The following is a 22858-nucleotide window of genomic DNA, read 5'->3' as shown; positions in this document are numbered from 1 at the left end:
CTTCTCACCCATATTTTTATTAATACCCATTAATGCTTTTTTCCTAAGTTTAGACTTAGGAACCCATTAAAAATATTAATTATTTTAATAACTCATCATCTAGGTGGAATTTCTCCAAACGACTTTCGCGTCTTGGAGATCTCATGTGTTCTAGCCCCTCCACAAAATTTTGGAGCTAGAGCGCATCCGATGTTACCCAAAATCAATAGTAAATACGTTAGTTTCCTTTACAACAGTCATGTATAATAACCAAAATAAGAAATTGAAATTGAAAGTGTGTAAAACATTGATTCACCCCCCCCCCTCAGTATTTTTCCTAACAATTGGTTTCATATCAGGTCCTTTAGAAGAAGCTTGATCGCTTGAAGGAAGATTCATCAAGATGAGCAGTTAATGTGAAAATTTGGAAACCTGAATCCTATTGTAGCAACTGGAAATTATTCACCTAATTGTTATTTTTAATTAACAATTTATTTACTGTTTCCTGTGGCAAATACTGAATAACTCACACTGCAACCTACACAAATAAAACTACGGAAGAATAAATGCTAGAAGAAATGATAGCATACACACATAAATTTACATAGATATTTTTGGACAAATGTCCCCGAAAAAACCCAACTTGGGAAAATCGGTGCAGTAGTGAGGGTTGTATTTTATTATGCAGCAGTGAAATCTGAGTACATCTATGGATGCTCAAATGGATATCCAAACAACAAGAAAATCTGAGCAAAATACTGAAGGGAATTACCCTTCTCCCACAGGCAATCTCTGGCTAGATTTTCCCTATCAAAAAATCAGCCTCCTGGAGGACTGCGTCGGCCTCTACGTTGCTCTGCATAGCTGGTTGGACGGGTTGCTTCAGACTGGGCTCAAATGAAGTCATTCTACCTCTGGAAGCTGAGAAAATCGTCTCTCCGACCCTCTGGGACTGAGAACGAATTTCCTTCTCTCCAAATCGATCTGCCTCACTGAAGCACTGCGTAGTCCCTCAGCATTGCCTCTCTTGGATAATTCGACTCACTTGTTGTTGCCTCTCTAGATCTGGAAAAGCTTTCCTCTGAATCACTATCCTTGCCCCTCACTCACTGCTTCGATCTCATTAGCTCACTCTCTAACAACTGACTGCTGCTACTCTGGAAATCAATCTCCTCGTGAAATCGAATTGCTCAAGTGTTTTATCCAAGTGCCCATCGACGACTTCTTATAATCCTCTGTTGAGACTTCGACGACCAAGATTAAATCTTAATCGATGGCTAGGATTAACTTGAAGTAAAACATTCACACATTGAATTAATTAATTCTGATTAATTAGTCATATTCCCTAAGTTTAATCTTAGGAAATATTTAAAAACTGACTAATAATCTAATTAAGTCATTTATAGAAGGAATTTCTAGAAACGATTTCTGGGTTTTGGAGGTCTCATGCATTCTAGCCTCTCCAAAATTTCAAGGCTAGAACACATTTGATGCTACAAAATCTAACACTCCCTCTTAGCGAGGAATGTGTTCTAGTGCTCCACTGCACCTTGTCTCTGTATCATCTCCTGTCACATTGTTGATGTCTAGTTGTTGTTGCCCATCAACCACTTCGCAACTTTGATATAAGTTGCATTTGTGTTGCTGTTGACACTATTGGACTGCTGCCAACACTGCATTTACACTGCAACTCCCTCTGATCTGTTGTTGCTGTAGAAACAACTGCGACTGAGAAGCATCCTAAACACTGAATCAACTGTGATCGGTATGATGCATCTATCACCCGATTCTCTGACTGCTGCTAGCATCAGCGCTGTCACTTAGGAATTTGCGATGTTGCTAACTCTGCACTGCGCCCCCTGCACTACTGCCAACTCTGCACTACGCTCCCCAACATCTGACTGCTACTAGACTCTACATCTGTCACTCTGGCATTTGACTGCATCTACTCTCACTGATCCATCTTGCTACTGAAAATTGTGGGCTCCTGTAGCAAGGTACTGATCCAAGAGGTGGACCTCTTCAAGAATCCTGCCCATCTATAGCACTCGGGCTACAACACCAAGTTACCCCACTTCACTCCTAGGGGTATACCAAAAAACAAGGCGAAGTCTTCCTCCAACCTGGAGTAAAGCCTATTGATCTCTGTTGATGATGCCTGTTAGTCCTGCTTCTCCTCCTTGTCATTCTTCCTGAGAGGACACTGGGTACTATAGTGACCAAGCTCACCACATCTGAAACACTTGACCTTTGACGTGTCCTACTTCTTTCGTTGCTCCCCCTGTCCCTGACTGAGACACTTAGATGCTAGGGCCACATTCTCCTCCTCCTTCACCTGCTTCGATCAGCTACTATTGCCATTGATGGAGCTCTTTGGAAGAGCTCGCCTCAATTCCTCTTGTTGCAAGTCAACCCACATCCTGTCCCACTCTGGTAGTTTGTCTCTGCCCAATATGCTTTGGACAAAGACTTGCCAGTCCTCAGAGACGTTGTTGAGTGCCAATCTCACTAGCTCTGTAGGTTGAGGCGTTGCCCCAATAGCTGACAAGTGGTCTCAAACCTCCTGCATCCTGGTGAGGAAGGGGTATATGCCTTTCCCCTTCTGCATCTAGATGAACCTCAGCGTCTCCTCTAAGTACATCTTTTGTTGCTCGTAAGTGCCCTGGTACAACATGGAGAGAGTCTCCCACATCTCTCTGGCAGTACCTTTGCTAGCTATGTGTGAAACAATGTGATCCCGGACTCCGTCTAGGATCAACCTCTTTGCCCGCATCATCTCCTTTCTATACTCCTTCAGCTGATTTACATCCTGGCTGCTACCACTGCATCTATGTATGTCTTCAGGGCAAACTCATCCAGAAGGAAGGACATCCTTGCCTTCAAGATGACATAATTGGAAGCACCATCCAACCTGTCCTGATCTCGAAGCCCAACAGTGACCATCTCAACAAATGTTGAAAATCTCCTCTTCCCTTCTGCTTAGCCGCTTCTCAGCTATTCGCACTCCCTTCTGGAGTGAGAAACTCTGCACACGACGACTGTTGATCTACAAGGGAAATTGAACTTCTTGAGACTAGAAGTTCCCTAAGGAAAAATTTCCCTCAGTGTGTTCTCTTCTTCCACTCGATGCTAGTTCTGCTTTAGAAAACTCCTACAAAACTACTGCGTCCAGCTAGAGATCTACTCTACGAAAATACTAGTTGCTCCCTCTGCCTTTGGAATCCCGCGATCTGGAGAGATCGAATTTTTCTGCTCCACACTCACAAAAATTGAATCTCCCAAGAAATTCGGCCTCTTGGAAAGGTGACTGCACTACCTCTGGGGTTTTGATCTGTCGCCCACACTGAACAATGAAACTCCTCCTTTCCTCGCTATTGAGCTCTCTGGCTGATCATCTACACTCTGATACCATGTGAAAATTCGGAAACCCGAATCCTATTGCAGCAACTGGAAATTATTCAAGTTGTTATTTAATTAAAATTTTATTTATTGTTTTCTACAGCGAATAATGAATAACTCACACTACAACCTACACAAATAAAATTGCGGAAGAATAAACGCGGGAAGAAATGCTAGCACACACACATAAATTTACAAAGTTATTTTTGGACCAATATCCCGAAAAAACCCAACTTGGGAAAACCGTTGCAGCAGTGAGGGTTTTATTTTATTATGCAGTAGTGAAATCTGACTATATCTATGGATGCTCAAATAGATATCCAAACAACAAGAAAATATGAGAAAAATACTGAATGGAATTACCCTTCTCCCACAGGCAATCTCTGGCTGGATTTTCCATATCAAAAACTCGGCCTCCTAGAGCACTGCGTCAACCTCTGCACTACTCTGCATAGCTGGCTGGACGGGTTGCTTCGGACTGGGCTCAGATGAAGTCATTCTGCCTCTAGAATCTGAGAAAATCGTCTCTCCGACCCTATGGGACTCCTTCCCAGCCTCTGGAACTAAGAATGAATTTCCTTCTCTCCAAATCGATTTGCCTGTCTGAAGCACTGCACAGTCCCTCAACGCTTCCTCTTTGGGATAAAGGTAACGAGGTTGGACTTGATATTGATATGGATTCTACCATAGGGAAGATGACGATACAAGTTCCATTAAAGGAGAATGTAAAGCTTCCCCGACAACAATGAAAATTCAAGAAATCTCTAGGCTTTGAAGAGAAAGAATTACCTAAAGTATTGCAAAACATCCACCTTCTTGATCTAAACCTAGGACATCAGCCATTCATGCTTACCTTAGCCATAAATGACATTCTCTTACATAATTGCATGTTAGACTCAGGGGCTTCCGCAAACATCATGCCATTAAAATTCATGGAGCAATCGGATCTTAGCATCACTCGAAGGTATAAAAGTGTGTTTGGTTTCAACTCCAAACACGTGGAAGTAGAGGACCTCATAAAGGATCTTAAGGTATCTTTGCCTATGAACCCGATATATCATTACTCATGAATGTTGTGTGTGAAAATTCCAAAACTAAAATCCTATTGCAACAATTGGAAATTATTCTTCTAATTGTTAATTAATTTTAACAATTTATTTGCTATGACAAATACTGAATAAATCACACTGCAACCTTCACAAATAAAACTATGGAAATAAATAGCACTGGAAACTGAGAAAATACTGCACACACACAATAAAAATGACACCATTATTTTTGGACAAATGTCCCTAGAAAAATCCAACTTGGGAAAACCGGTGCAACAGTGAGGGTTTTAATTATCATGCGTAGTGAAATTTTGAGTACAATCTATGGATGCCCAACTAGCAATCCAAACAACAAGAAAATCTAGCCAAACTATCTAAGGGGATTACCCTTTTTCCACAAGCAATCCTGGCACAACTTTCCTTCATAAAACTCATCCTCCTAGACCCCCTCTGCATCAGCCTTTGTGTAGTGCTTACGCAGACCCTTGGACGTCTAAGCCCAGAACAACCTCTGATGAAGTTGTTCTGCCAATCTCTGCTGAGGAAACTGATTCTTCGGCCCTCTGGAAGACTTTCCTGCCCTTTGGAAATTGAATTCATTTTTCTGTGAAAATTCCTCAACTGGAATCCCTACTGTAGCAACTGATGATATTACTACTATTTTTTAAATTCCTTTAAACAAATTACTTGCAGTTTCCTACGGCAAATATCGTAATACATACAATGCAACTTTCATTTAATTAAATATTTTGCAGAAACAAGAGACTGAGCAAAAAAAAAAATACAACACAATAGACACCATTATTTTTGGACAAATGTCCCTGAAGAAACCCAATGCGGGAAAACTAGTGCAGCAGCTCTGAGGGTTTATTACTATTAAGCAGTAGAAAATTCTGAATACATCTTTGAATACCTCAAGGGTTATTCAGTTACAGAGAGTAATACTAGCAGAAAGATTTGTTAGATTAGCTCATACAATCACTAAGAAAAATCCCGTTGATCTGGACACTAGATGAGGTGCCTCTGCTAGGCCCTACGCTGCCTCTGCACAGTCCTCACGCAATCTCTGTGCCAACCTCCCTAGGCACTGCGTCACCCAACCTGTTGATCGATTTGTTACCTGGAGTCTCTGCTCTCAGCCTCACGGTCTCACACCCTGGCTTCCGGCTTCTGAAACTGACTATGCCCAACAAAATCTCAGACTCCCTCTCACCCTCTGCACTACCTCTGCGTGGCTCTTCGTGGCCCTGCGTCATCCTCTACATGAGAGTTGTTGGATCACTCTCTACCTCTCTCTACTGATGATTCTTTGGCTGAGAAAATGTCTCTTTCTCTCACCAGATGCTATCCCTGCCCCTCAATTGCAAGAAATATCCTCGATCAGAACTTCCTCCTGAGAACTTCTTGATGAGGCTCATCAATAGGTAAATTATGTGGACCTTAATGCCACTCTCCAACTTATTAAAATCAACTTTTCTCACATTTCTTTAAATATTTTATTATATTTTGCTTAGTGAGAAGGGTAAAGATGAGATGTTATGTCATGTGGCCTAATGTGCATTAATTGCAGGATTTGGAGCAGTTTTTGGTTAATTTAAATGCAAGAACTCGAAGTAAACAAGCAAGAAGGATTTTAGAAGATTGGATCTCCCTCCTTAAATCCTCAATCACTCGAAGATTCCTCCACTACATCTCATCAACTCCGAGTTACAAGCAGCCAAGCCCACTGAGGTCATTGGGAGCCAAGCCTCCCTAATTTTAAGGAATTTGTTGGTAGCTCCAGTTGTATAAATGAGAAGGCCTATGGCCTCATTAGGATTAGACTTTTTTTGTTGTAGCCAAGAGGCATTTTTGAGCTAAGACATTGTGAGTGATTACTCTCATGTATTTTTGACATTTTGATAAAAATGAGAAGCATTCCCTTGATCCAGCACTGAGTTGACTCAGAGGGCTGAAGCTCTTGGGTTAGGGCCCAACCCTAGCAGTAGAGGTTCCTCATTTTGTATATGTATGCTTATATTACATTCATAGTTAGTTGCTGAAGTGATTTATGTTTTGTTGAATCTACAAGTATTTGGATGATTACTTAGTTTGCTTCCATTTGTGAATAGATAGATCAGTGGTACAATAGTGAAAGTAAATACTTCGGAAAATCTTATGGTAGTGACCTCTGTCTCATCTCCCATATGGGATCATGGTTTGAGGGTTCCATTCTCACAGCCCAAAAATAGACTTATTGTTTGATCACTGCATAACTTAGGATTTCTAGTTTCATAGGTCGTTGTTTCTCAATTCCTTAGAAGTACCTACAATTGTCATTTTGGTTATAGACTTAGCCATTAGCCATTAATAACTCTGTTTTTCCTAAATTCAACTCATATTTTCCATATATAAATGAAGTTGTGCATAAATGAAAAAACAAATGTATGTTGTTGCAGGAGTTTCTAATCTGCAAGGAGACCTCATCTAACCAGCCTCATCCAAGTCTTCTCCACCTACGTTGTCAAAGTCCACCAAACCCTAATCCGAATTTTTGTTTTGTAGCAAAGTAGACATCTTTCTTGAGCAAGTCCAACCATATTGAAGACTTATGCTGAGCCTTGGGTAGTGTGCACCTCCTCTGTGCCTTATTCCCCCATCAAACACCTTTCCCACACTTCATTCTACCTTTCCTACCTCCTTATAGCTTTCGGCCTATTTCATGTAGAAATTGGCCATCGTGTAGTAGAAATCGGACATCCTGTAGTACTACAAGAAACCTTGCAGCAGAAATGGTCATTCGAGCTTAGGATAGGCCTCCACTTGGCTTCCATACCCTCAACACCATTCCAGACCTGTTTCCCCATACCTGTCTCCCCTGCCAAAGATCAAATTGGTTCAATTAGCATTTATATTCATAAAATTGAAAATCAAAAAGGCTTTTTTGCAATTTCCAGTTAGTACATGCATGCAGCAGTCACAGTAGTTTTAGGATAATTTCCATGCTTATTTAGTCCAGATAACTAGATGTTAGATGCAAGGTTAAGTTAGGTCTCTTTTGCAAGCAATATGTGTAGATGCTTAACTAGATGATTTCATGTCACTTTATAGCACTTTCCAATTCAGCACTTTCATTTCCTAGAGTAGGCAACATTCCCTTTTTGCATTAAGAATAGTTTCCCTTTGCTATTTGGTAGCCAGGCTCCTTCTAGTCTATAGAACACTGATTTAGAAAACACTAGTGGTCTATCGCCCTAGTTGAAAAGTGACAAGAGTAGACCATTGCATTTACTATGTATACATCATTGTCACCTCCAAGTTTGTATGAACCTCGGGTTGATGAAGTAAAGTTGGTAGCCCTAGGAGTTGCATCATCCTTGCTGCAATATTGGAGCTCATCACTTCTCACTTCAGAAATTCGATCTCTTGATCTCTCGGTGTGTTTTCTAAATGACCCTCAAGCTCCCTTAAATAATCTTCTCGTTGACATTCAATGGCCCAGATTAAAAGCTAATCAATGGATAAGATCATTTTAGCTTGATCCTCATATTCTTCTAAAAGTTATACCCACTGTTGTCGCATAGATTGTCTGGGCAGCACGACAACGCTCAGACCGGGGGCTGTCACCCTGATCCCCGATCTCTCTGTTTAAGCCGTCTCCCTAGGCTAAGGGGGGTAGACCCTATAGGATAAAGGAATACCAACTGGAGACAGCTGGCTTGGGAGACACGGCAAGGACGATTAGCACCTGATTGATTTTAGAAATTAATGTACCAGTGCCTTATGGAGTTAATGATTAAATAATTGTTTATCAAATGCTGCAGAAATATGAAATTTGTAGTTCCACAACTAACAATCATTTATCATCAAATAACCCAAGCAAATGCAAGATATTAATGTACCAATGCCTTATGGAGTTAATGATTAAATAATTGTTTATCAAATGATGCAGAAATATGAAATTTGTAGTTCCACAACTAACAATCATTTATCATCAAATAACCCAAGCAAATGCAAGATATTCAACAAACGCACAACGCTTTTTCAATGCTCCAGCAATTAAATTTCTAAAGATCAAATACTTTAAGCAACCACGAAATTTAAATGCTAACTAATTTTAAATAGTTAATCTCGAGATATAAACATTAAAGCACATATAACTATACCACAACAAGAAAAAGACTTTAAGAGGACTTTTCAGTTTTTAATTAGCCTTTTTTCAAATTATTATTATTATTATTATTTTTAATTTCTAAATTTAGATTCTAAATAAAACTCAAAATTATTAAAATCTAATTCTAAAATCAAATCCTAGACTAAACTATGCACTAAACTAAAAATAAAACTTAAAACTAATCTAAACCTAAAAAAAAAATGAAAAGCAACCACTCACCTGATCATATATATAAAAGTGAAAATTTAAAATCTAAATAAATAAAACTAAAAAAAAAATTATAATTCTAAAACTAAAACTAAAATCCTAATCATATAACAAAACCAAAAAAAGAGGAGAATATGCTAACTTTGAAATTCAAACATTAAACTAACCCAAGAAATACTAATTCTAAGCTAATATGAAAAAAAAAATCGATGTTTTTTTGTTGTTGGTGCAGGTCCTTGATGGCAAAAGTAAAACGTGAGGATGAAGAGGAGATGCGTGGGGAGAAGGAGCTACGTGAGGAATGCAGGTGTGTGTTTTTTGTAGGTGATCGATGGGAATGGCACGCGGAGGGAAGAGGTATAGAGAGGGACGTGAGGATTGGATAGGCTAGCGAGGACAAGGGATGGCTGAGCAGACAACGTGAGGAACTCGGTGACGGAATGGTGGCTGTAATGAACACAAGTAGAGGGAGCAATAGGGATGGCTGCGTGAAAAAATGGCAGAACACAGGTTAAGTGAGCAACTGCGTGATGAATCTTTGAATGGCAGCGTTTTTTGCAAGATTTGAAGACAGATTTGCGTGAAGGGAATGAGGCAGCGACAGCATGAGGAGCAACGGGAATAGAAGCCTGCGTGGGGGGTTTTGATGGAGGAGTATGAAGTTTGGAACTTCTTCTGAAACCTTGAAAAATTTAACTCCCTTTGCTTCTGATGAAAACCCTGCAATAATTTCCAGATCTGAAAGTCACTGGACAGCAAAACAGTGACCCTGCAAAAATTGGTTGTGAGGCTTGATCTTACCCCCAAGGGCCTAGATATGTCTTCCAACAAGAAACTCTTCCTGCAACCTGCAAAAAACAGAAAACCCAGAGGAAAAATATGCAAGGAAATAACCCAAAATTTAACTAAATAATTACAATATTCACAAACTAACGACTCTAAGCAGCCAAATTTATCAATAATCCACAGAAGTATTTTCAGAATTTTAAATTTACTATGAGATGCTTCAGAAAACCCCTCATGCATTCAGAAGAAAAATTTAAATGATAAACCCGAGATCGAGACTGGCTGGGCTCTTCAAAAAAAATGTTTCTCGGGAGTTCGCTGGTTCAGCCAAGAACTTCCCCAAACGCCCGTTGATCTTTTGAAATCTAAATTTTCCTGCACAGCTTACTTCAACTATTAAAAAAGAGGGAAAGAACGATACTAAAATCCAAATCTAATGGAGATACCTGCCATCATATTCAGAAATTTAACTACCATTCAAACCTTAGCGATTAAACAAGATACCTGTGTTCAAAATCACTCTTCATCAAGCTATTATCAATGGCTGAAATTAAATTTGTGCAGAAAAATGAAACATCTTACAGCGTTTCCAGAAGAGTAACACCAGCAAGATTTCAACCCCAAAGTCTTTCTTTATTGCATATGAAAAATGACTACAAGAGAGTTTTCTTTAACACAAGACTCACAGATCGAATGATCTCAAATGACCCCTAACACCCTATTTAAAGGAAAATTTCCCAACGGCTAGTTCGAGTGATCCATGTCAAAGTGATCTCGACTGTCGATGAGGATCAAAATCTCTTTTAATCTCATCCATCGAAATTTTAAATGCATTTTAATATATTAAAAATTAAAATTTTGCATTTATTTCCTCAAAACTTTGACTTATTATTATTTTATATTATTTAATTATTTTTTTAATTTTTTAATTTTTTTATTATTATTATTATTTTTAATTTTTAATTTTTTTATTATTTATTATTTATTATTATATTTTTTATTTTTGGATCCTCGAACTTAGCCTTTGGAAAAATCACCTAGGACATAAAACCTATGAGGGGATTAATTATTTTCTAACCCTCAAGACACTTTACATCATGACTTTTACAATTTTACATCTCAAGGGGGAAAACCCATTTGACATAGACCCTCATAGACTACCCAGTCTTGAGACACAAATATAATCTAGCAGATCAAGCAATTTGTAATAACCTAACCAAATAGTTAGGATTATTTCCAAATAGTTTTTACATAGACTCGAAGCACACTAGGATTCCCCTAAGATTCTAATGACAAAATCCATTCCGGCTTTGGGCTTAGGCTGAAGGAAAACTCTACCGACCATGGATCGGTGAGACAAAAAACCTTCCAGAACGTAGATCATCATTAGAAGATTAGGTTTACCTAGGCAAATACATACATGACACGGATCTGCGAAGATTATTTACAATTTACACATGCACACTGGGTTTACAACATAACATGATCGGGTTGATGATGATAGTCGAATGGCAAAGACACGTCGATCAAGCGCTATCCCTTTTGCGAAAAAAGGGGGTGTACTGCTATGGGTAGTTGACACGTAGTGGTCAACACCCACAATTAGATTAATACCCATTAATATTTTTAATTTCCTAAGTTTAGACTTATGGTCCCATTAAAAAATATTAATTATTTTAATAAAATTGTCTCTAGGTGGAATTTCCCAAAATGCTTTCTGGGTTCTTTGGAATACATGTGCCCAAGCCTCCCTGCAAAATTTGAGGCCTAGAGCACATCCAATTGTGAAAATTCCTATCCTCAAGGAACCCCTACTGCAGCGAAAACTGAATTGACTTCTACTTGATTTTAATATACATTTATCAAGTTATTTTCTGAATACTGAAGTAAATTACTTATGCAACCTACACTACTTTAAATTTGATTACATGAAACAAAAAACTGAGCAAAGAACAAGATACATGGGACACAATTATTTTTGGACAAAACAGTCCCCAGAAAAACCCAATGTGGGAAAACCAGTGCAACAGCTCCTAGGGTTTTCTATTATTAAGCTGTAATTCTGAATATAATGTTGGATTCTCTCTCAGCAATCCAGTGACAGAGAAAATATAATGGCGGAAAACTAAGTGAGTTTTACCTCACTTCACCCGACAGATTCCGGCTGATCAAGTAGCAGAACTGGCTAACCCTGGCTCTCTCTGCGCTAGCCCTGCGTAGGCCCTGAGTCAACCTTACAGGCTCTGCGTCATCTTCTGTGTTGTCTCTTCTACTTCTGGAACTTCTGTGTCAACCTCTCCTGGCTGTTCCAGTATTTTCCAGCTTTCTACGTGAGGGCAGCCTCACTTCTGCGCTGGCCCTTCTAGCTCTGCGTCAGGCCTGCGTGGGCCCAGATTGGCCCAGCGTCAGTCCTTCTAGTTGCTGCACTGCCTCCACCAGTGTCTCTCTGCCTCTCTATCCAGTATTCTCGAACTATCCCTGCCCCTCTATTGCAAAATGATCACTCAGTTCGAATTCTCAGCTTCCTAGCCCCAGAAATCAAACTCCAGATCAATTCGTTCTCTCCTTGTGTGTTTCTAAATGAACCCTAAGCCTCCTTATTATACTTTTCTCATTGAGACTTCAACGGCCGAGATTAAGTCTCTAATCAATAGCTAATATTAAAACTTGACTTGATCTGCCTTCTAGATCATTCTCACCCATATTTTGATTAATACCCATTAATACTTTAATCTTCCTAAGTTTAGACTTAGGAACCCCATTAAAAATATTAATTATTTTAATAAAATACAATCCGAGTGGAATTTCAGCAAATGGTTCTGGGTCATGTGCCTTAGCCTCTCCACCAATTTTCATGGCTAAAGCACATTCGATGCTACCAAAAACTAACACTCCCTCTTAGCGAGGAATGTGCTCTAGCAACAATGTCCAACTGCATTCTGCTTTGTTTCTGAAGCATCTCCTTTCCGCATTGTTGTTGCTACTGTGCTACTTCCCATGACACTGCCACTGCCACTACTGAATTTGTATTACATCTCCCTCTGCATCTGCTGCTAACATTGCCACTGCTAGCTCTGCACTAAGTCATTTTCCAATTGTTGCTGCTCAGCAATGGAAAAGCATACAAAATTTCTAAACTAACTGTGTTAAGCATAATACCATGAATGTTGGAATCTGACTGCTACTAGTCTCTGACCCTCTGAACTTTTGCACTGTTGCTTACTTCTGCACTGTGCCATTTGCATTGCTACCAACCTTGCTCTGCGTTGATCAGTCCTTGGTCTCAGGCTACTGCATCTGTCTCTCCAAACAATACACTACACATCTGACACAAAGTCCATCTCGCTACTGTTGATTCTTGGGCTCCCGTAGCAAGGAATTGATCCAAGAGGTGGACTCCTCAAGGATCCTGCCCACATGTAGTCCTCCCGACTAAAGCTCAATATCGCCCCATTTCCCTCTTGGAGATGCGTGGGCACTCATGGCAAACTCATCTTCATCAATTTTTGCTGGAGCAGCCTTAGGATCATGTTTCTCATCTTTATCCTTTTGCTTCAAAGGACACTGGGATGCAAAGTGGCCCATCTCTGCACATCCGAAACATTTCACCTTCGAAATGTCCTTCTTTCGCTTATGCTTCTGTTGTCCCTTTGATGCTAGAGTTGCGTTCTCCTCCTCCTCCTCAGTCTTCATGCCACTCCCACTGCTGCCATTGAGGTTGACCTTAACCAGATCCCTCAATTCTCCCTGTTGAAGGGATGCCCACATCTCCTCCCATGAAGGTAGTCTTTCCCTGCCCAATATGCTTTGGACGAAGACTTTCCATTCATCTGAGACTCCATTCAGAGTCGTCCTTACCATCGCGGTAGACTAAGGAGTAGACCCCACTGCAGCAAGCTTGTCTCTAGTGTCCTGAATACATTGAAGATAGGAATTAACCCCTTCTCCCTTCTGCATCAATGTCCACTGCAACTTTTATTCTAGGTACTTCTTCCGTTGTTCAAAAGAGCCTTCATACAGTGAAGACAAAACTTCCCACATCTCTCAGGTTATGTCTTTGCCCTGCAAGTGTGAGACCACATGATCTCAAACTCCATCAAGTATGAACCTCTTCGCCTTCCCCTGCTCGTCCTTGTACTTCTTTTTTTATTGTTGTCTGCAGGAACAGCCAAAACACTCTTGACGTAGACTTCAAGATCGTACTCCTCCAAAACAGCTAAGATTTCGGTCTTCCATATGACATAGTTGGAAGCTCCTTCCAACCTGTCCTGACTCTGAGCCCATGTGATGCCATCTCACCCAAACTATCGAACTGACTCCTCTAGTCACTGCTCAGTAAGTGAGAAATTCAAACCTTTTGGCGAAAAAAAAGTTCTCTGAGGAGAAAATTCCCCTTCTATGTGTCTTTGCTCTTTTCCGATGGATTTCTACCCCGACAGAAACTATGCCCTTCAAGCACTGCACTGAGGCTTTGTGTCACTCCCTCTGCTTCTACAAACTCACGAACTAGAAATCGTACCTCTGTCAACTCTCTCAAAGAGAGATTTCCTCGGAATCTCTACTTCCCGGCAAGGACTGCACAATCCCTTCAAGGGGATTCGAAACGCTGCCAAATGCAACCATTGGCCTCTCTACTCAGCGTTGGATCTGCTCTTCCCGTTTCAAAATCAATGCTCTGATACCATGTGAAAATTGCTATCCTCAAAGAACCCCTACTACAGCAAAAACTGAATTTACTTATCCTACTTGATTTTAATATACATTTATCAAGTTATTTTCTGAATACTGAAGTAAATTACTTCTATAGCCTACACTACTTTAAATTTGATTACACGAAACAGAAAAATGACCAAAGAACAAGATACGTAGGATACAATTATTTTTGGACAAAATAGTCCTTGGACAAACCCAATGCAGGAAAACCGGTGCAGTAGCTCTGAGGGTTTTTATTATTAAGCAGTTATTCTGAATACAATGCTAGATGCCCTCCTGGCAACCCAGTGACAGAGAAAATATAATGGCAAAAAACTGAGTGAGTTTTACCTCACTTCGCCCTGCAGATTTTGGCTGATCCGGCAGAAGAACTAGCTAACCCCAACTATCTCTACGCTAGCCCTGCATCAGCCTTACAGCTCTGCATCAACTTCTGCGTTGTCTCTTCTGCCTCTGGAACTTCTGCGTCAACCTCTCCTAGTTGTTCCGACAGCTCCCCGGCAGTTTCCATATTTCTGGGTGAGGGTAACCTCACTTCTGCGCTGGCCCTTCTAGCTCTGCGTCAGGCCTGCGTGGGCCCAGATTGGCCCAGCATCAGTCCTTCTAGCTGCTGCGCTGGTTCCACTAGTGTCTCTCCGCCTTTCTGTCCAGTATTCCCAAACTATCCCTACCCCTCTACTGCAGAATGATCACTCAGTTTGAATTCTTAGCTTCCTAGCCCCAAAAATTGAACTCCAAATCAATTCGTTCTCTCTGTGTGTGTTTCTAAATGAACCCCAAGCCCCCTTCTTATACTTTTCTCGTTGAGACTTCAACAGCCGAGATTAAGTCTCTAATCAACGACTAAGATTAAAACTTGACTTGATCCACCTTTTAGATCCAGCTTTGACCCATTGCTGCTGCTACTTCCGTCAAGTTTAACCTTGACTAAGTCTCTCCTCAGCTCCTCTTATTGTAGAGCTGCCCACATCTTATCCGAATTTGGCAATGTTGCTCTGCCCAGGATACTCTGGACAAAGACTTGCCACTCATCTGAGACAGAATTGAGGGCCAATCTAACCAACTCTGAATCGTGAGGTGTATGCCCTGCAACAGATAACTCATCACGGGTTTCCTTCATCTTTGCGAGGAATGGATCTACACGCTCCCCCTTTTGCATCTGAGAAGATCTCAGCGTCTGCTCCAAGTACATCTTCCGCTTCTCGGAAGATCCCTGATATAACGTAGCCAAGGCATCCCACATCTCCTTAGCAGTCCCTCTGTTAGTGACATGACACACCACGTGATCCTTTACTCCATCAAGGATCATCCTCTTGGCCTTCACCATCTCTGATTTGTACTTCTTCAATGGATCTGCATCTGTAGGGACAGCCACCATGGTGTCGACGTATGTCTTGAGGGCATGCTCATCTAGAAGGAATGACATTCTAGCCTTCTAAATGACATAGTTGGATGCTCCATCCAACCTGTCCTGATCCCTCAAGCCACTGGTTGCCATTTCTGCCACAAATGTTGAAAATCTCCTCTCTTCTGTGCTGCTGCTGAGCTAGCCTACGCACTCCTTGCTGGAGCTAGTAAAATTGTTGCCCCTTGCTGCTGCTCAACTCTAGAGAATCTGAATTCCTTGGCTAGGAATTCTCTGAGGAAGAAATTCCCTCAACGATGCTTCTCCTCTTTCTTCTGACGATTTTCTGCCCAGCAAACTGCCTGCAGAAAAATATGTGCCCCACCAGCTTTCCTCATGCTAAGGCTTCAGCGCTGCTCCCTCTACCCTGGGAAAATTTTGAACTGGAAGTCCTTCTCTCCGTCAACTCACTCGGAGAGAGACTGCCTCGAAATCTTAGCCCTCCAGCTAAGAACTGTGCTAAACTCTCTGGGGTTTCAAACTACTTCCTCATGCATATTTTTTGAACTCCCTCTTCTGCTCAGCACTAGATCTACCGGCTCTGCTCTTCTTGCTTCACCTGCAACTCTGATACCATGTGAAAATTCCTCAACCAGAATCCCTACTGCAGCAACTGATGATATTACTCCTATTTGTTAAATTCCTTTAAACAAATTACTTGCAGTTTCCTACAGAAAATATCGTAATACATACACTGCAGCCTTCACTTAATTAAATATTATGCGGAAACAAGAGACTGAGAAAGAAAATACAACACAATAGACACCGTTATTTTTGGACAAATGTCCCTGGAAAAACCCAATGCGGGAAAACCGGTGCAGCAGCTCTAAGGGTTTATTATTATTAAGCAGTAGCAAATTCTTAATACATCTTTGAATACCTCAAGGGTTATTCAATTACAGAGAAATACTGGCATAAATATTTGTGATATTACCTCACACAATCACTGAGAAAAATCCCAGCTGATCCAGACACTGGATGAGGTGCCTCCGGCAGGCCCTATGCTCCCTCTGTGAAATCCTTACGCAATCCCTGCGTCCACCTCTCTAGGCACTGCGTCACCCAGCCTGCTGATCAATTTGTTACCTGGAGTCTCTGCACTCAGCCTCCCGGTCTCACACCCCGACTTCAGGCTTCTGAAACGGACTCTGCCCAACAAAATCTCAGACTCTCTCTCACCCTCTGCACTGCCTTTGCGTGGCCCTGTGTTAGTGTCTGCGTGAGAGTTGTTGGATCACTCTCTACCTCTCTCTGCTTCTCTCTGCTGATGATCCTCCGGCTAAGAAAATATCTCTCTCCGAATGCTATCCTTGCCCCTCAACTACAAGAACTTTCGTGGCCCTGGGTCAGCTGCTGCGTGAGAAATGCTGGATCACTCTCTACCTCTCTTTGCTTCTCTTTGCTGATGATTCTTCAGCTAAGAAAATATCTCTCTCTCCAAATGCTATCCTTCCCCTCAACTACAAAAAATCTCCTCGATCAGAACTTCCTCCTGAGAACTTCTCACTTCAGAAATTCGATCTCTTGATCTCTCGGTGTGTTTTCCAAATGACCCTCAAGCTCCCTTAAATAATCTTCTTGTTGACATTCAACGGCCCAGATTAAAAGCTAATCAATGGCTACGATCATTTTAGCTTGATCCTCGTCTTCTTCTAGAAGTTAGACTCACAATTAGATTGATACCCATTAAGGATGATCTGAAATATTAATTATAAAAATAATATTTATTTCCCTTCCAACACAATTTCACCCTACAACCCAAGAAAATAAGTATGATATGAATTTACTTCAATACCACTTGTTCAAGTCAAATAAATCACTCCAATTTAACTATATGTTATGTTAAATCAGCATGAAATCTATTCAATAAAAAAAGAACATACATCGAAAATCTGTAAATATATACTACTTAGAAAAACAGAAAGTATATACCATAGATTTATCACAAAGATGGTACGAATCACGAGAAAGAAGTGTGGAAATCTATATTTACAAATCCCTCCTTAAAAAGTCTATATAGACATACACACTATAGCTTTATCACAAAATTACTACACGTCATGAGAAACAAGGGCTACTCAATCAAAAACAGAACATCCATTGAAAATCAAATCAGTAGGTACACAATATTTATATATATATATATATATATATATATATATAAAAGTTGGTACAAGTCAAACGCTCGTTAGGGAAACGATAAAAAAAATTGTGTTCACAAATTACTTTTAGATAGGAATCACTCCCGAGTCCCAACCAAAGCTGGTCACTCCAGCAAAAGTCGTCAACATACTATAGACCAAAAAAAATCAAGATATATTGAATTCCTCAACCTCAGCTTAAATTGTCAACTTTGTAATCACAAAAATTATGCACTATATGTGCAACCACAAAGTATCAACTTGCTCAGATGTATTTTGTTCCTATTCTATTTATATGAATGATAAGCAACTAACTCAATCTAATATAGACAAATAAGGAAAATGAACAGCCCTCATAGCTCATTTTAATCCGCCTCTATGAGTTATGGAAAAATGGTTTTCATTTTTATCTCTTCTTGCAGTATGCTAGAAGATAGATAAACATAGACCTCTCATGGGTTAGGGAAAATGGCCGTGTAGTAAGTTAGAAGATAGATAAACATAAAGCCACCACCTCACATGGATGAAAATTTAAGGAAAAATGGCTTTCATTTTTATCTCTTCTTGTGGTATGCTATAAGATAGATAAACATAGACCTCTCATGGGTTAGGGAAAATGGCCGTGTAGTAAGTTAGAAGATAGATAAACATAGAGCCACTACCTCACATGGATGAAAATTTAATCAAATGATAAGTTTCCCCTACTACCGGATTAATCAAACCTTACAGCTTCAATTTATCATATAACAAATCTAGAAGATCCACTTCAAAGCACTGATCATTGTAATTTAAAGCAAAATCATTCAATAAAAATACGTGAAATAAAACTAAATATAACTGCACAAGAAAAGCTACATCCATTAAACAAAATAAACCAGAAATCAATGGAAATGCAAAAGGTAAATTACAGCCATTGAGAGAAAATAAAACCACAACAATTTAATCTATGCGTAAAAGGAATCCAACCTTACTTGGATCTTAGGAGTGGCCCCGGACTCTGAAGTGTCGAATCCCTCGAAGTAAAACATTATTCACATTAAGTGATCTGATCTTCTATTAACTGAAAATCAAAATTGCATTGGTCCATGGAAAGAAAAATGAATTTTTCCTTTCGCCAACTAACCTGTGAGAGCTTTCACTCCCTCCTTAAAAACATAAACGTCAAAATGAATTTTGCTTTTGCCAACTAACCTATGAGAGCTTTCACTCCCTCCTTAAAAACATAAACATCTTTGGGTTTTTCTAGGGTGATAGCTTCTGCTCCCTCCTTAAATACAAGGACGTTTTTGGGTTTCTCTAGGGTGAATTCCAGATAACCCACATCTCAGTCGAACAGTTTCCTATAATATTACACTAGGTGAACTAAGTATTCAAATTTGGCAAAACCAAAGCAACATCAAGTCACAACATATATCAAAATTGAAAAGCATTGAAAAACAACTATTAAATAATCTTGAAATGGCTTTATTAATGATTTGGGAATGCCTTTAAGTATAGAAAGGGAAATGTTAGACAATTATATGAGGCAAATGGTAGTAATTTTCGGGCTCATCGCTAGCATGAACACTAAGTTGTCCCTAGCACATACAGTAAGCATGTATCATGAACACTAAGTTGTCCCTAGCACATACAGTAAGCATGTATCGCACAAGCTCTCCACACCAACATGTTATTTTCCTTGGAATTTACAAAACCTAACCACGTTGCATCACATAAGCAATTTTCGGACTCATCACTAGCATCAACACCAAGTTGTCCCTAGCACATAGGGTAAGCCTATATCACAAAAGAACTCCACACCAACATTGTTTTCTTCCTTGGAGTTTACAAATCCTAGCCATGTTGCATCACATAAGCACATAGAAAGTAAGCATGTATCCACACCAACATTGTTTTCTTCCTTGGAGTTTACAAATCCTAGCCATGTTGCATCACATAAGCACATAGAAAGTAAGCATGTATTGCACAAACTCTCCACACCAACATGTTATTTTCCTTGGAATTTACAAATCCTAACCAAGTTGTATCACACAAGCAATTTTCGGACTCATCACTAGCATCAACACCAAGTTGTCCCTAGCACGTAGGGTAAGCCTATACCACAAAAGCTCTCCACGACACCAAGTTGTTGCATCACATAAGCACATAGAAAGTAAGCATGTATTGCACAAACTCTCCACACCAACATGTTATTTTCCTTGGAATTTACAAATCCTAACCAAGTTGCATCACACAAGCAATTTTCGGACTCATCACTAGCATCAACATCAAGTTGTCCCTAGCCTATACCACAAAAGCTCTCTACCACACCAAGTTGTTGCATCACATAAGCACATAAAATGTAAGCATGTATTGCACAATCTCTCCACACCAACATGTTATTTTCCTTGGAATTTACAAATCCTAACCATGTTGCATCACACAAGCAATTTTCGGACTCATCACTAGCATCAACACCAAGTTGTCCCTAGCACGTAGGGTAAGCCTATACCACAAAAGCTCTCCACCACACCAAGTTGTCCCTAGCACATAGTGTAAGCCTATATCACAAAAGCACTCGACACCAACATTGTTTTCTTCCTTGGAGTTTACAAATCCTAGCCATGTTGCATCACATAAGCACATAGAAAGTAAGCATGTATCCACACCAACATTGTTTTCTTCCTTGTAGTTACAAATCCTAGCCATGTTGCATCACATAAGCACATAGAAAGTGAGCATAGAAAGTGAGCATGTATTGCACAAACTCTCCACACCAACATGTTATTTTCCTTGGAATTTACAAATCCTAACCATGTTGCATCACATAAGCAATTTTCGGACTCATCACTAGCATCAACACCAAGTTGTCCCTAGCACGTAGGGTAAGCCTATACCACAAAAGCTCTCCACCCCAACATTGTTTCCTTCCTAGTTTACAAATCCTAGCCATGTTGCATCACATAAGCACATAGAAAGACAACTCTAGCACGAACTTTCAAATCTACATATGCGTCCTATCTCAAAACCTAGATTTTCATTTCTTGAATCAAGACAAGCAACAAATCTCCATGTAACATCAACATACTATAACCAAGTCTTTTTCTAAGCAAGAAATTTTGCTAAGCTCAAGACTCATCAAGCTAGTTTCTCTATGATCTTGCCCGAAGCTCACATCCTACAAGAACAAACTTGTAAAATCATACAAGTCATTGGCTCTAGCCTTCAAGTCTTCTACTAGCATAAAAACCCTATCACCTTCAATATCATGTTCTTCACTAGGGTTTAGATGTATAGCTCAAACTCTAGCATCTCACAACAGTATTCAAGATTTCTCTTTCTTGTTATTGTCTTCCCAAGGTATTGTCATGAACCTTATCATCTTTATCATCTTGTTCTTCACTAGGGTTTAGATGTATAGCTCAAACTCTAGCATCTCACAACAGTATTCAAGATGTCTCTTTCTTGTTATTGTCTTCCCAAGGTATTGTCATGAACCTTATCATCTTTATCATCTTTCCGCCTACAAGACTTCTCCTCTTCTTTTAGGGTTTCCTCTTGAACCCTAGCATATTGCTCCCTATAAGATATCTTTAAGAAAATTCAAAGAATAGAGCTTGCTCGTCCCTTTATATATAGGATAGCAAATAGAGGCTAACTTAAAACAAGGATATAAATTGATACAATAAGCAACAAATATCCATCTAACATCAAGGATACTATAAGTCTTTTTCTAAGCACAGAATTTCGCTAAGCTCAAGACTCATCAACTTAGTTTCTCTATGATCTTTCCCTAACCTCACATCCTACAAGAACAAAGTTGTAAAATCATACAAGTCGTTAGCTCTAGCCTTCTTGCCTTCTACTAGCATAAAAACCCTACCACTAGAACAGGAGCCACAAGAACCATTATCACCTTCAATGTCATGTTCTTCACTAGGGTTTACATGTATAGATCAAACTCTAGCATCTCACAATAGTATTCAAGATGTCTCTTTCTTGTTATTGTTTTCCCAAGGCATTCTCATGAACCTTATCATCTTTATCATCTTGTTGCCTATAGACTTCTCTTCTCTTCATTTAGGGTTTCCTCATGAACCCTTGCATATTGCTCCCTACAAGATATATTTAAGAAAATACAAAGAATAGAACTTGCTCCTCCCTTTATATATAGGGTAGGGAATAGAGGCTAACTCGATACAAGGATATAAATTGATACAAGTAAATAATAGGGCAACCTCGTGTGAAAATTACATCTATCACAACAACTAGAAATTATTTTCCTAATTGTAAATTTATTTACCAATTTATTTGCAGTTTGATTGTTAATTTATTTAACAATTTATTTGTAGTTTGCTATGGAAAATACCAAATATTTCACAATGTGATTTTCACATATAAACTGCGGAAGAAAAATAGTGTTGGAAACTGAGAAAATACTATAGCACACACAATCAAAATGACACCATTATTTTTGGACAATTGTCCCCAGAAAAACCCAACTTGGGAAAATCAGTGCAACAACTGAGGGTTTTTATTATTATGCAATAGTGAAATTCTGAGTATAATCTATGGATTCCCAACTGGCAATCCAAACAGCAAAAAAAAAATCCAACCAAAATTATCTAAGAGAATTACCCTTCTTCCATAATCAACCCCATCACAACTTTCCTTCATAAACTCATCCTCCTGGAACCCTAATGTTGGCCTATGCGCAGTGCTTATGCTGGCCCAATGATGTCCAGCCCAGAACTGCCTCTGATGAAGTCATTCTACTTGTCTGTGCTGCATCTGTGCTATTGCTGACACTGCCATACTACTGCCAATACTGCAACTCTCTCTCATTTTTTGTTGCTGCAACTGCAACTATTGCAATTGAGAAGCCTCCTAAATACTGAATCAACTATGTTCAGTATAATGCATCTGTCTCCCAAGTCTCTGACTGCTACTAGCTACTGCACTATCCACCAAGAAAATCTACGCTACTGCCAACTCTGCACTAAGCCACTTGCTCTATTGTCAACACTGCACTGCGCTCCTCAACATC

This window comes from Pinus tabuliformis, chromosome 6 (genome assembly GCF_031772625.1).
Source record: "Pinus tabuliformis cultivar Carrire ecotype Pingquan chromosome 6, CPIR1, whole genome shotgun sequence".
In the NCBI taxonomy this organism is placed as follows: domain Eukaryota; kingdom Viridiplantae; phylum Streptophyta; class Pinopsida; order Pinales; family Pinaceae; genus Pinus; species Pinus tabuliformis.
Note: the sequence above shows the minus strand (reverse complement) of the source record.